The sequence below is a fragment of the Dromiciops gliroides genome, chromosome 3 (genome assembly GCF_019393635.1).
Source record: "Dromiciops gliroides isolate mDroGli1 chromosome 3, mDroGli1.pri, whole genome shotgun sequence".
Classification (NCBI taxonomy): Eukaryota; Metazoa; Chordata; class Mammalia; order Microbiotheria; family Microbiotheriidae; genus Dromiciops; species Dromiciops gliroides.
The window spans coordinates 58,364,596-58,378,621 of record NC_057863.1 but is presented as its reverse complement, the minus strand read 5'-3'; positions in this window follow the sequence as shown (position 1 = coordinate 58,378,621).

Sequence of the window (14,026 nt, the reverse complement as noted above, 5' to 3'; positions counted from 1 at the left end):
TATAGGTCTTCAGTTACTGTGGCTGCAGGTCCTATAGTAGCTATGTTAAAAATGGAACTCAAATTTTAAGGACTTGAGTTAGATGACCCCCAAGTTTTGTTAAACCTCGAGGTTCTTCTCTAGTCCTGGGATAATAGCACTGGTGTTTGGTTAATCTGGAGGGGGTACCTGAAGAGTGCACAGGAAGTAGTTTTCATGGTGTCTCTGTGTTTGGGAAACTTTTTTTCAACATTTGTTTTCATAGGATCTTTAGTTCCAAATTTTTCTCCTACCCTCCTTTCCCTCCCTCCTCCCCAAGACAGAAAGCAATCTGATATAGGTTATATGTGTGCAATCACATTAAACATATTTCCGTGTTATTCATCTTGTGAAAGAAGAATCAGAGCATAAGGGAAAAACCTTAAAAAAGAAGGAAAAAAGGGGTGGCTAGATGGCGCAGTGGATAAAGCACCGGCCCTGGATTCAGGAGTACCTGAGTTCAAATCCGGCCTCAGACACTTGACACTTAGTAGCTGTGTGACCATGGGCAAGTCACTTAAACCCCATTGCCCTGCAAAAAAAGACCAAAAAAAAAAATTAAAAAAAAAAAGAAGGAAAAAAAACAGCCCCAAAGTAGAAACAGTATGGTTCAATCTGCATTCATAACCCACAATTCTTTTTTCTGGATGTTGAGAACATTTTCTATCATGAGTTCTTTGAAATTGTTTTGAATCATTGCACTGCTGAGAAGAGCCAAGTCTGTCACCATTGTTCATCACACAATGTTGCTGCTACTGTATACAATGTTCTCCTGGTTCTGCTCCTTTCAGTCAGCATCAGTTCATGTAAGTCCTTCCAGGTTTCTCTGAATTCCTCCTACTCATTGTTTTCCATTATATTCATATACCACAACTTGTTTAGCCATTCTCCAATTGATGGGCATTCCCTTGATTTCCAATTCTTTGCCACTACAAAGAGAGGTGCTATAAATATTTTTGTACATATGGGTGCTTTTTCCTCTTCTATGATGTCTTTGGGATACAGACCCAGTATTGTTACCACTGAGTCAAAGGGTATGAACAGTCCCATAGCCCTTTGGGCATAGTTCCAAATTGCTCTCCAGAATGGTTGGATCAGTTCACAGCTCCACCAACAACACATTAGTGTTCCAATTTTGGGAAACTTATTTTTGGTATGATGATGTTATCTATAATGGAACACCTCTAATGTAATCTTTTTTGTGTGTGCGTGAGGGGGGCAATGAGGGTTAAGTGACTTGCCCAGGGTCACACAGCTAGTTAAGTGTCAAGTGTCTAAAGCCAGATTTGAACTCAGGTCCTCCTAATCCAGGGTTGGTGCCTTATCCACTGTGCCACCTAGCTGCCCCCCTTTTATGTTATCTTAAATGGGTCCATTCTGTTAATATAAATATATGGATTACCTGGATTTGATGGAGGTGACTTATTATCCAAAAGTATTTTTTATGAAACCTTAGGTTAATAGGAGCAAAATGTCCTTCAATTGAACTCCAAATTGAACCCAGATATCTAGCAGATAAAAGTCCCTACTTGGTGACTTCTTTCCTCAGTGTAGTAAGTCCCTATCTTATGGGACATCTGGGTGTCCTCATCCTTGCCAGACTCCTTTTTAGAATCCTGTAATCTTATCATGGTGCTTCTATATTTCCTCCATACTTGTTATAATTGAAATTGTTAAAATTACTTAGAATTACATCAATTCTTGTTATAGTATCTGCTTTTGGAAGGGGTCTCCACATGGTCATGTTTCTTTCTTCTTGGGACAAATAAATTGGTACAATGTTTTTCCTGTCTGCCTCTTATCAATTTACATTATGTTCTCTGATCTTTTTTCTTTTTTTGGTAGGAGGACAGGTATAGGAACAAATTGTAGGAGATTTTATAAAATTAAACTCTCTGGTCTTATTATTATTTTTTTGTAGGAGACAGGCAAAATAAAAACTATAGTTAATTTTTGACAGTTCCAATGTTCAAGACCTGCAAATGCTTGTAAACAGAACCAAGCCAAGTCACTGGACCTAGAAGCATCATGACTTAGTGAAACAATTCAAGAAAACCTTTATTAATGATAGAATTCCTGACAAATAGCATGTGTATTACAATGAAAATGTAATTAGTGGGGGCAGCTAGGTAGTACAGTGGATAAAGCACTGGCCCTGGTTTCAAGAGGACCTGAGGTCAAATTTGACCTTAGATACTTGACACTTACTAGCTGTGTGACCCTGGGCAAGTCAGTTAACCCTCATTGTCCCACAAAAAAAATCTAATTAATCCAGATAAAAGTTTCATAATCATGTTGATTCTGTTTCAAGATGCAAAAACATAGAACAGCACCATTTAAAAAAATATTTTAAATCTCTAGTAGAGGAAACATGCCTGATAGTCATTTGAGACATTTATTTTTCCTTGTATGAAGTGCTAGGTGATCAGAAAAATAAATTCTGGTTTCTGAATATAGATTCTTTCATTAATAAGTATCATTCTAATATGCATTTGGTTTGGCCATGTGTACATGGATTTAAAGGTTTTACACAATGAACTGCCTTCATAAATTAGATTGTATATCCTTCAAAGTTGGGAATATTTAATTATCCTATCAGGCTGATGAAATGATTAAACTAATTTAAATAAAAAGCTCTTTTAGCTCTGAAAAAGACCAAGACAATTTAGCACAAGGTTGCTGCCTATGTTTTACCTGATTCCTTTGTTGATTCCCATAATGTTTTTCCTTCGAAGCCCTCAGGGAAATTCCATTCCATTCAATTAAGTGAACATTTATTCAGTGCCTACTATGTGAGGGGTAAATCTTGGGTTACAAAGGGGAAATAAAAATACATTCTATGGGGAGTATACAACACATTGATAAGTAAATGCAAGAAAAATTGGAATCCCTGAAAATTAGAGGGATCAAGGGAAGGTTTTTACACAATGTAATGCTTTTATAATTTAGGCTACAAAACTTTCAAAGGTGGTAACCTGAGCTATGCCTTTCAAAGAATTAAGGATTTTCTAAGAAGAAGGTAATGAGGAGTCGATCCTAAGAATGGGACAGACTATGCAAAGACAAGGAAAGAGGGTGAATGGCTGAGTTAGGGAAATATAAAGGAGGCCAGCTTGACACATGCATGAAAGAAAAGAATAGGAGATGTTTGTCAGATAGGATCAAGCTAGACTCTGGATGGTGAAGAGCTTAAAATGCTGAGGAGCTGAAGAGCTGAGGGTAATGTATTTTATCCCAGAGGTAACAGAGCCTTGCTAAGATCTTAGTGCAATTTTGCTCATTAATTTCATTTAAAGTTTTATTTCCCCAAGATAATAACTGGCCAAGTCAGAATTTGAACCCATTTTCTCTGCCTCTAAATCTTCCACCTGTCCAATTTTTATTTTTTAAGGCATTGTTTTCTTCAGTGAGATTATGCACCTTTTTTTCCATTTGACCATATGACTTAAGGAATTGTTTTCTTCAGTCAATCTTTGTGCTTCCTTTTCCAAGCTGCTGATTCTTTTTTCATAATTATCTTGTTTTGCTTTCATTTCTATCCCTATTTTTCCTTCTACCTCTCTCAATTGACTTTGGAAATCCTTTTTGGGCTCTCTTCCCATTTTTTCTTCTACCTCTCTCAATTGATTTTTAAAATCCTTTTTGAGCTCTTCCAAGAAGGCTTTTTGTTCTTGAGACCAATTCATCTTCCCTCTTGAGGCTTCACATGTAGGCAATTTGAGAGTATTGTCCTCATCTGAGTTTGTGTTTGCCTCCTCCCTGTTGATACAGAAGCTATCAATGGTGAGAGCTCTTCTTTGTTTCTTACTCATATTGCAGCTTATTTGTTTGTTTATTTTTTTAAGTTGAGGTCTGCTCTGGGGGCACCAGGGTCCCTGTTTCAAGCTTCTTGTGCTGGGGTATAAGGGCTGTGTCACCAGCTTTCTATACTGAGGCCTCTATGGCTTGTGAATTTTCCCCCCACCCTGGACTTCCTGTCAGAATGAGCTGGGATCAGTAAACCTGGTCACGCCTGACCTGTGCATGGCCCTCCAGCTGGCAACCTGCCCTCTTGGCTGGTGCAGGTGGGTTTTGCCACTGTCCTGCTGCACCACCAGATTTTTGAGCCAGGATCCAGGGGCCTCAGTTGCTCGGCTGTGGTGCACAGCTTCCTGCTTACTTGCCCGACCCTCTCAGCACTGCGCTGCCACCCTGTACTGTGCCTCCCTTTTGCCTGAGTCAGACCCACCTTTCCTGAAGTCTTCTAAATTATCTCTGGTTGGAAGACTGTGTCTCTCTGTCTCTTTGCAGGTTCTGTAGTTTCAGAGTCCATACAGAGGCTTGATTTAATGTTCTTTTTGAGGGAACAGAGGAAGAGCACAGGCGCCTTGCTGACTCCTCTCCGCCATCTTGGCTCTGCCTCCCTAGTTACCTCTCTACCTCTAAATCAAGCCTCTTTTGACTATACCAAGGTAAGAGGTAGTCCTGGAGATTCTTTAGAAGAGGTATGTGGTCAGACCAGTGTTTTATGAAGATTATTTTGACAGCTGCATGTAGGATGGATTAGAGAGGGAAGAGAGTGGAGTCAAAGAACAATTATGAAACTCTTCAGAGAAGAATGTGAATAGAACCTGAACTAGAGTAATGGTTCCATAATTTTAGGGAAGGGGATGGATAGGAGAGATTATAGAGGTAGAATTGACAAGACTTGACAACTGACTTGTGGTTTGATTTTAAAATTTATTTTCAATTAATAAGCATTTGTTTTTATTTCCTTTCCACCTTCTTTCTTTTTTTTTAATGAGATATTTTATTTTTTCCGTTACATGTAAAGATAGTTCTCAACTTTTGTTTATACATGCTTTACAATTTCAGATTTTTCTCCCTCCCTCCCCTCCCTCCCCCCTCCCCTAGACAGCAGGTAATCTGATATAGGTTATATCTATATATCTCTATACATATACATATATATATATATACACACACATATATATACACATAATAACATTAATCCTATTTCTGCATTAATCCTGTTACAAGAGAATCAGAGCAGTGATGCAAAACCTCAAAATAGAAAAAAAAAACAACAGCACCCAAAACAAAAGAAATAATATGGTTCAATCAGCATCTATACTCCACAGTTCTTTCTTTCTTTTTTTTTTCTTGGATTTGGAGATCCTCTTCTATCATGAGTTCCCTGGAACTCTTCTGTACCATTGCATTGGTGAGAAGAATATAGTCCATCACAGTAGGTCAACACTCAATGTTGATGATACTGTGTACAATGTTCTTCTGGTTCTGCTCATCTCACTCATCATCAGCTCACGTAAGACCCTCCAGGTTTCTCTGAACTCTTCCTGCTCATCATTTCTTACAGCACAATAGTATTCCATTGTATTCATATACCACAACTTGTCCAGCCATTCCCCAATTGATGGGCACCCCCTCAACTTCCAATTCCTTGCTACCACGTAAAGAGCAGCTATAAATATTTTTGTACATGTGGGTCCCTTTCCCCCTTCCATGATTTCTTTGGGCAAAAGACCTAAAAGTGGGATTGCTGGGTCAAAGGGTATGCACAGCTTTATCGCCCTTTGGGCATAATTCCAAATTGCTCTCCAGAATGGTTGGATCAGCTCACAGCTCCACCAACAATGCATTAGTGTTCCAATTTTCCCACAGCCTCTCCAACATTTATTATCTTCCTTTTTTGTCATTTTAGCCAATCTGATAGGTGTCAGGTGGTACCTCAGAGTTGTTTTAATTTGCATCTCTCTAATCATTAGAGATTTAGAGCATTTTTTCATATGGGAATAGATAGCTTTGGTTTCTTCATCAGAAAACTGTCTGTTCATATCCTTTGACCATTTCTCAATTGGGGAATGACTTGGATTCTTATAAATTTGATTTAATTCCCTATATATTTTAGAGATGAGGCCTTTATCAGAAGCACTGGCCTCAAAATTGTTTCCCAACTTTCTGCCTCCCTTCTAATTTTGGATGCATTGCTTCTGTTTGTACAAAATTTTTTTAATTTAATATAATCAAAATCATCCACTTTGCATTTTATAATATACTCTATCTCATGTTTGGTCAAAAACTGTTCTCCTTTCCAAAGATCTGATAGGTACACTATTCCTTTCTCTCCTAATTTACCTATGGTATCACCTCTTATGTCTAAATCATGTATCCATTTTGACCTTTCCACCTTCTTTCTTACCACAATTAAGGAAAAGAAAAAAGAAAAAAACCTTGTAACAAACATGAAGAGCCAAGGAAAACAAATTCTCATATTGGCTATGTCAGGAAGTGTCCTAACAACTGGCAAGTCAAGACTATCAGAATGGGATTCTTGTTTAGATATAGGTTAGACTGGGCAGCTATGTAGTGCAGTATATAGAGTGTAGAGACAAAAGTCAGGAACACTCAACTTCCTGAGTTCAAATCTGGACTGAGAAACCTACCAGCTGTGTAACCCTGGTCAAGTCTTTACCCCAGTTTCCCATTTGTAAAATGGGATGGAGAAGGAAATAACAAACCACTCAAGTGTCTTTGCCAAGAAAACCCCAAATAGTTTTTAAAAAAGAGTTATATATGACTGAAAAATAAAACATAGGTTAGACTAGGTGGCTCACAAATTTTTATTTCAATTCAAATGTTCTGTGATTCTTCTATTCTGATTCTGACAAGATATGGTGCAGGACACCATAATAGAGATTCCCTTCTATGTTTTTTTAGTCTTTTCAAGGCTGAGTGGCAGCAGTTTGATGAATCATAGCTTTCTTTCATTTTTCACTATTGGATGTGATCTCTTCTTCCTTTAAGCCACCAAGTAAATTTGTATCTCTGTTGTCTCACTCATTGCATTTGGTTTTCTACTTTGGAATTCATACTCATACTTGAATAAACCTTGACTACATAGATAGGGAGAGTGTGGTCGAGGCCATTCTTACAGGCACCATAGAGGCACCAGAGCTGTTTTTGCAGAACTTCCAACTCAAAGGAAAAATATGTTGGAAATCTTTTAAGAAAACCTGTCCTTGAAAGATTTCCACTCTTATTTCTGGAAGCATTATATTTTTGTGAGGTCTTCAGATTCATGGACACTCAGCAAAACTAAACATGTTTCTCAATTTTATGAGACATTTAATGCAGATAAGTGCTCACAATTATTTCTAATTTCTTGGAAACAACCCATTTAAACAGATTTTAAATGGTTTACATTGTGAATCACCTCATATCCCCCATGCATTCAGAACCATAACATTTCCTGTGCCAAATCATCCCAATATTCTTTACAGGAAGGCCATGGCCAGTGCCAGCTAACAATGGAATAGCTGAGGCACAAAGTTCCTTGGCTCTAGTTAATATCCTCCCCCATAAAGCTTTGTGCTTTTATTTTCAGTGAACACATTCAGATCCAGCCCTTGACAGAGCAAGAAGCACAATGTCTCTAAATGAGACCACAGAGACCAATATTAGACACTGCATGTTTGTAAACTTCCATTGATTCCTAAATGAAAATTAAGTTTCACCTCAGAGAGCATCTTGTCCTGTCTCTGTTTAAGCTTCATTTCTGGCAAAAAAATGTTTTCTGGCCCGGCAGGAAGTCTATAATGTTCCAGAAAACAAGAGGCAGGTGATATACATAGAAGGAAAATATTTCTTTATATGTGAATATCCTTTGTTCTTTTCTGACTGGTCTTGGGAGCCATTTAAAAGTGATTTTAGCTGTTATTGCTGCTGTTGCTGAATAAGTGGATTAACCTGCGGGTTTCCAAACAATTGTGAGAAAAGCAGAAAGCCAAGTAATTGTTAGTTTTTCTCTATGCAGAAAAGTATTTCCAACAGGCCACCTAGATTGCCCTCAGTTTAATACATACAGAAGACATATATGGGTATGAGGGTGGGATTAAAATCTCACTCTCTTTTAGTCTTGAATGTACAATAATAGTGTTATAATCTGAGGAAACTGCCCCACCCCAGAGATCATCTATAAATTATCAAGCAAGTTGAAAAGTTATTCTTTACTATTGTACTATAAGAAATGATGAGCAAGTAGATTTCAGAAAAACCTGGAAATGCTTACATGAACTGATGCAAAGTGAAGTGAACAGAACCATTTGGCTATTGTACACAATAACAGCAACATTGTGGAGATGAGTCTTTTGGAATTGTCTTGCTTATTTAACCACCATCATCCTTGGTTTCCTCATCTATAAAATGTGGATAATAAAGGCATCCATCTTCTAGGATTGCGAGATTAAATATGATAATATTTGTAAAGCACTGGGCAAACCTTAAAAACACTAAGTTCTAGCTATCATGTGATGTTGGGAGAGTTTTTTCCTATCAGCTTAATTTTTTTTTTTTTTGCATTTAAGGTTCTATGATTGTCAATTATTAATCAATCCAGTTTTTATGGAGTTGATAAAACCTATATTTCTAGTGGAGGAGGTATTGTGGAATGCATGTGTAGACAATTTTTATTTTTATTTTTGCAGGGCAATGAGAGTTAAGTGACTTGCCCAGGGTCACACAGCTAGTGTCAAGTATTTGAGGCCTGATTTGAACTCAGGTCCTCCTGAATCCAGGGCCGGTGCTTTATCCACTGTGCCACTTAGCTGCCCCTCGATGTGTAGACAATTTGATGATACAGGGACATGGGTAGCTTCAGTTCCTCAGAGGGCAGGCCAGCCTGTATGAAGCCTTGTCTTCCTTTTCAGAGGTGATACAGTAAGTAGAGTCTAGGGCTGTGAGTCAGGAAGACTTGCATTCCAATTGTCCTTCAGACACTCTCTGTGTGACCTTGGACAATTCACTTAACCTCTCCCAGCCTCTGTTTCTTCACCTGTAAAAACAACAATAACAACAGCTTACATTTATATAGCACCCACTATGTTCCAGGCACCACACTAAGCACTTTATAAATATCTTATTTGATCCTTACAACAACCCTATGATTCAGATGCTATTATCTCCATTTTATAGACAGAACTGGGAAAAACAGAAGATAAGTAACTTGCTAAGTTTCACACAGCTAGTAAGTGTCTGAGGCTGGACTTGAATTCATGTCTTCCTGATTCCAGATCCTGGACTCTGTCCACTGCACCACAAATGAAAGGATTTGACTTCCTGGACTCTAAGGTTTCATCTAGCTCTACATCCATGATTCTTTTGGAGGGGAAAAGACTCTACATATATGGGTATCAGGGGAAAAAGTTAAAGATATCACCTTGTTATACTCACAGCAACAGAAATGAGACACTTGTGGGGATGAGTGGATTGATGGGGGAAAGAAGATTTTTATGAAGAGCAGAAGCCAAGTTGCCTGTTCCTCTCTTTTCTTTGTTTTTGTTTTGCGGGTCAATGAAGGTTAAGTGACTTGCCCAGGGTCACACAGCTAGTAAGTGTCAAGTGTCTGAGGCTGGATTTTAACTCAGGTCCTTCTGAATCCAGGGCTGATGCTTTATCCACTGTACCACCCAGATGACCCCTGTTCCTCTCTTTTCTAAAAAAAGCTAGGAAAAAAACTAGAGAGAGAGAGAGAGAGAGAGAGAGAGAGAGAGAGAGAGAGAGATATTTCCATTCAAGTTGTTTGTCTCAACCCAAGGTCCTAGAATAGAAAGGAATTGATTGTGGAGCCAAGAAGTTCAAGAAGAAAGAACAATGAAGGTGATCCAAGTGCAGAGGCAGTATCTGCATCCACAGACATTTCTGACTCTTGTGGCCTTGATTTCCTGACACCCTTGAAGGCCAGTGGAATGAAACTTTATTCACAAGGCTAGTGGGCCACGAGTACTTTCTACTGCTTTACTCTTTATTTGTATCTTAAATGTCCTACTATTTCTATGTAATTTCTGGTTTGTTTCCTAGCAAATTGAGAAACTGAATAACCTCCATTATAATTCATTTCATTAATTCCTAGAGTCAGCTGGGTCAGAGCAAAAATGGACCATAGAAGTAATTTATCAATGACAATGATGATGATATAAAGAAAGGTCACATTAAGTCAAGAGCTATTTTGAAACACGCTACAGGTATGTCATTCAATTGCTCAACACTTCTATATGATCTGTTAACTACTAATAGAATGTAACATATGGTAATTACTAGATGTCTGGTAAATACAGTCAATAGAAATTCAGAAGAACAAGAGATTGCCATTGAGTGGTCAACACAGGTATCATGGCAGTGGTGTATTTTAAAGGAAATATAGGTTTTCAATAGGTATGGGTGGGTGGGTGAGTGGAGGACAAGGAATATAAGTTGAGAAACAATTAGAGCAGAAAACCATCAAAATATCTTGATGAATATTCCAAGATAACAAGAGGAAATATCAAGAAATAGAAACACTGGGATCAAATACTTAAGTGGACAAGAAGTAAAATAAATGAATAAACAAACAAATGAAGGAAGCATTAATTAAATGCTTACTATGTATAAAACACTTGATAAATGCTACAGATACAAATAGAGAAGTCACACCATCCCTACTCTCAAGGATCTCATTTTCTAATGGGGGAGAGAAAACAAACATGGAAGCTTTCAGCTGCAAGTCAGATAGAAAGGTCCCATGTTCTTTAGGGTACAATAGCAAAGCAGATGGCAATGCCTCTTAAATGTAACTTGCACTGATAAAATGATATAAGTTTGCAATGCTGAATCATTTGATCATGCCAAGGACTTTGTTGATAAGAACTTCTTTCCTGGATCTTCAGTAAGCATGACTGTAACACCTGGCAGAAGAGCTACCAAGCCAAATTTCCACAAAGTTGCTTCCCAGAATGATGACTGAGGGCATTGGGCTGGGAACATTGCTATTCCCAAGATTCCTGAGTTCAGGGTCCTGGACTGTCTCTTTCAGGACATGAGGGTAGATGGTTTGACTCACCCGGCACATTCTGTCTCTTGTCCCACCCCAGGGTGCCTCCATTACTTCAGCTAGCCTGGTTTACCTGCCCCGTGTTGTAGAAGTTGGCTGATAGTTGGTGAGAATGTCTGCTGCAAGTAAAAAGGAAGTAATCATGTCAGGAAGAATTTAGTTATGTAAATTCATACCTCATATGAAGAAAACATTCCAGGAATCCTCCCTCTGGGTAAATGGGGATCATAACCTTTTTCTATGGATGAGACCCAGGTCACATGAGAGAAATCACCCAGTAAATGTTCATTTTATGCCTCTGGAGAGTCAACAAGGAAGAAACAGCAGTTTAATGATGCTTATTTTCGTCACTTAAGAAAATGCACCCACTCCGTGCCCCCCTCTGATTGGAAACAGGAGATGATAACAAATTATAACATTATGCTAGGTATTGATGAGAAGCCAACCATGCTAATACCACCCCCCCAAAAAAAATCACACACAATTCTAAGACGAGGAATTGTTATTTATTTTGAAGTCCAACATGGAAAATTTACACTTGTGAGCCCCAATGGCCATTTTTGTCTCAGTGTCCAGGATGGCAGAATAATTGGAGATTTCCAAAGATCTGTCAGGCAGTGGACTAAAGCAATTTGGAAGAAGATTAGGAAGCTAAAAATAGCCAAAGTGATGTGCTGCATTGAAAAGGGAGAAGGATCATGGACCGCTCTGTAACTATCACTGAAGCAACCAAGAGGCAATGAGCTGTTGGGAAATGTATTGCTGAGAACTGAGCCAATTATATTGAAGGCTTTATTTTACCATACTTTACCCAAGTGATTTGATAAGGTATTTAAAACCTAAGCAGAAACTTTAATTTTTAGATCTTGTGGAGAAAAAAAATCAGACATTTGGAGAATGTTACAAGTGATGTTGGAAGTGAAAAATCTACCTTGCCTTAGTTTATGTTTGGAACTCCCTTTAGGATTTCAGTGCTCCTCAAAAGGAAGTGGCTGGTGCATCGTTACTGAAATAATTGAAAGATTTCAGTGTTTTATAACCATGTGCAGAAGACTAGCCTGAAATAAAATAGAAAAGTATTTGAGATCTGGTTTTGATACCTTTCCATTGCTTTTATTTCCCCTTCCAATATGTGCCACTTCAGGTGTCTTGGACTGCTAGAGTCCTGGAATTGGAGTCAGAAGGCCTGGCCTGGAATATGGGCTTTCTAGTTGTATGGTCAAGTCGTTTAATCTCTATCAGCCTCAGTTTCCTCATTTGTAAAATTAAAGGATTGAAAGAGATGACCTATAAGGTCCCATTGAAAGTTATGTTGATGGGCAGCTAGGTGACACAGTGGCTAAAGCACTAGCCCGGGATTCAGGAGGACCTGAGTTCAAATATGGCCTCGGATACTTGACATTTTTGGGCTGTGTGCCCTTGGGCAAGTCAGCTAACCCTCATTGTCCTGAAAAAAAAAAGTTACATTGCATCCCATGATTCCTAGCCCTACTTATCAGCCAGTGCTATAGGAAGCTCCTGTGGGGAAAGAAACACCAAGTCTGCAGCTTTCTGTATCACCTGCTCTTTGTCATGTTCTTGCTACCTTAAGAAGGAATTGACAAGGGGCAGCTAGGTGGCACAGTGGATAGAGCACTGGCCCTGGATTAAGGAGGACCTGAGTTCAAATCCAGCCTCAGACACTTAACAATTACTAGCTGTGTGACCCTAGGCAAGTCACTTAACCCCAATTGCCTCACCAAAAAAAAAAAAAAAAGGGAATTGACATGCAAGGGCCCAACCTCTTTTTCTGAGGTTGTCCTATCTGAATTACTTTAAAGTTTGCTATAAAAGCTGTTCTCATCTTGAAGCCATTGCTGATCTTTGGTGATTAGCCCATCAACATATTGCTACCTTGGTGTATTTTTTTTTTTGCGGGGAAATGGGGGTTAAGTGACTTGCCCAGGGTCACACAGCTAATAAGTATCAAGTGTCTGAGTCTGGATTTGAACTCAGATCCTCCTGAATTCAGCATCAGTGCTTTATCCACTGCACCACCTAGCCACCCCCTTGGTATAGTTATAATAAACAAAATCTTTTTAGTTCTCTTTGTCTTTGCTTAGGGTGAAAGTTCAAATGAAGAATTTTCCTTTCAACAGTCCCTTCAAAGCTTGAAATCTGTGATCCTGTGATCTTTGTGATGCCTTTTCTGGAGTGATCCCTTCAGAATCTAGATCCTTCATGATTTTTGTAACATCAGCAAAACATTACAGTTCTGTGTCTATTCACACAAAGCCAGGTTCTCTTCTGGTACTAATCTGATAAACTAATTATGCTAAGATTTATTTATTTATTTGTTTGTTTGTTTGTTTATTTATTTATTTGTGAGATAATTGGGGTTAAGTGACTTGCCCAGGGTCACACAGCTAGTAAGTGTTAAGTGTCTGAGGCTGAATTTGAACTCAGGTACTCCTGACTCCAGGGCTGGTGCTCTATCCACTGCGCTACCTAGCTGTCCCTATGCTAAGATATTAATGGCTGATACCGAGCTTCTTCCCCTTCACCCCTCCCTCCCCTGCCAAAATATAACAGGATTTATTAATGCCATATCACAAAGGGAAAAATAAAGTGGGGATATCAGACATTAGGAGAGGAAGATTTTTTTGGCATGTGATAGTGGTTATTGACAGATAGGACTTTGAGTATTTAAAAAACAAAAACAACATGCTGCCTACTTGATGCTATTTTTCTTAGTGTCTTATAAAAGTTATGATAATTGACTGTTATGATGAAATTCTTATTAATACCACCGCCCTCCCCCCAGCATAAGTTGTGTTTGTCAAGAGATATTTGGGGTGGTCAGCATATAGTTTACGGTAGATACATTTTTCAATGAAGTCTTTAAATATTTTTATTATAAACTTAATAACCATCATCAACAATGTAGTGTAACAATACAAGGGATGATGTCTTTCCTAAAACAACTATCCGGAACATGATGGAACAAAATGAATTAGCAAATTACAAAAAAGCAAAGAAAGGGTTTTTATTTTGTTTCCCCTTTCAAATTCTACTCCATCTTTTTTCCCCTTTTCCTTCCTTTGCCTCATTGAATTTATCATTTTGAGTATCCCGCTCCGCTGCAAAGTCATTACATTTCTTATT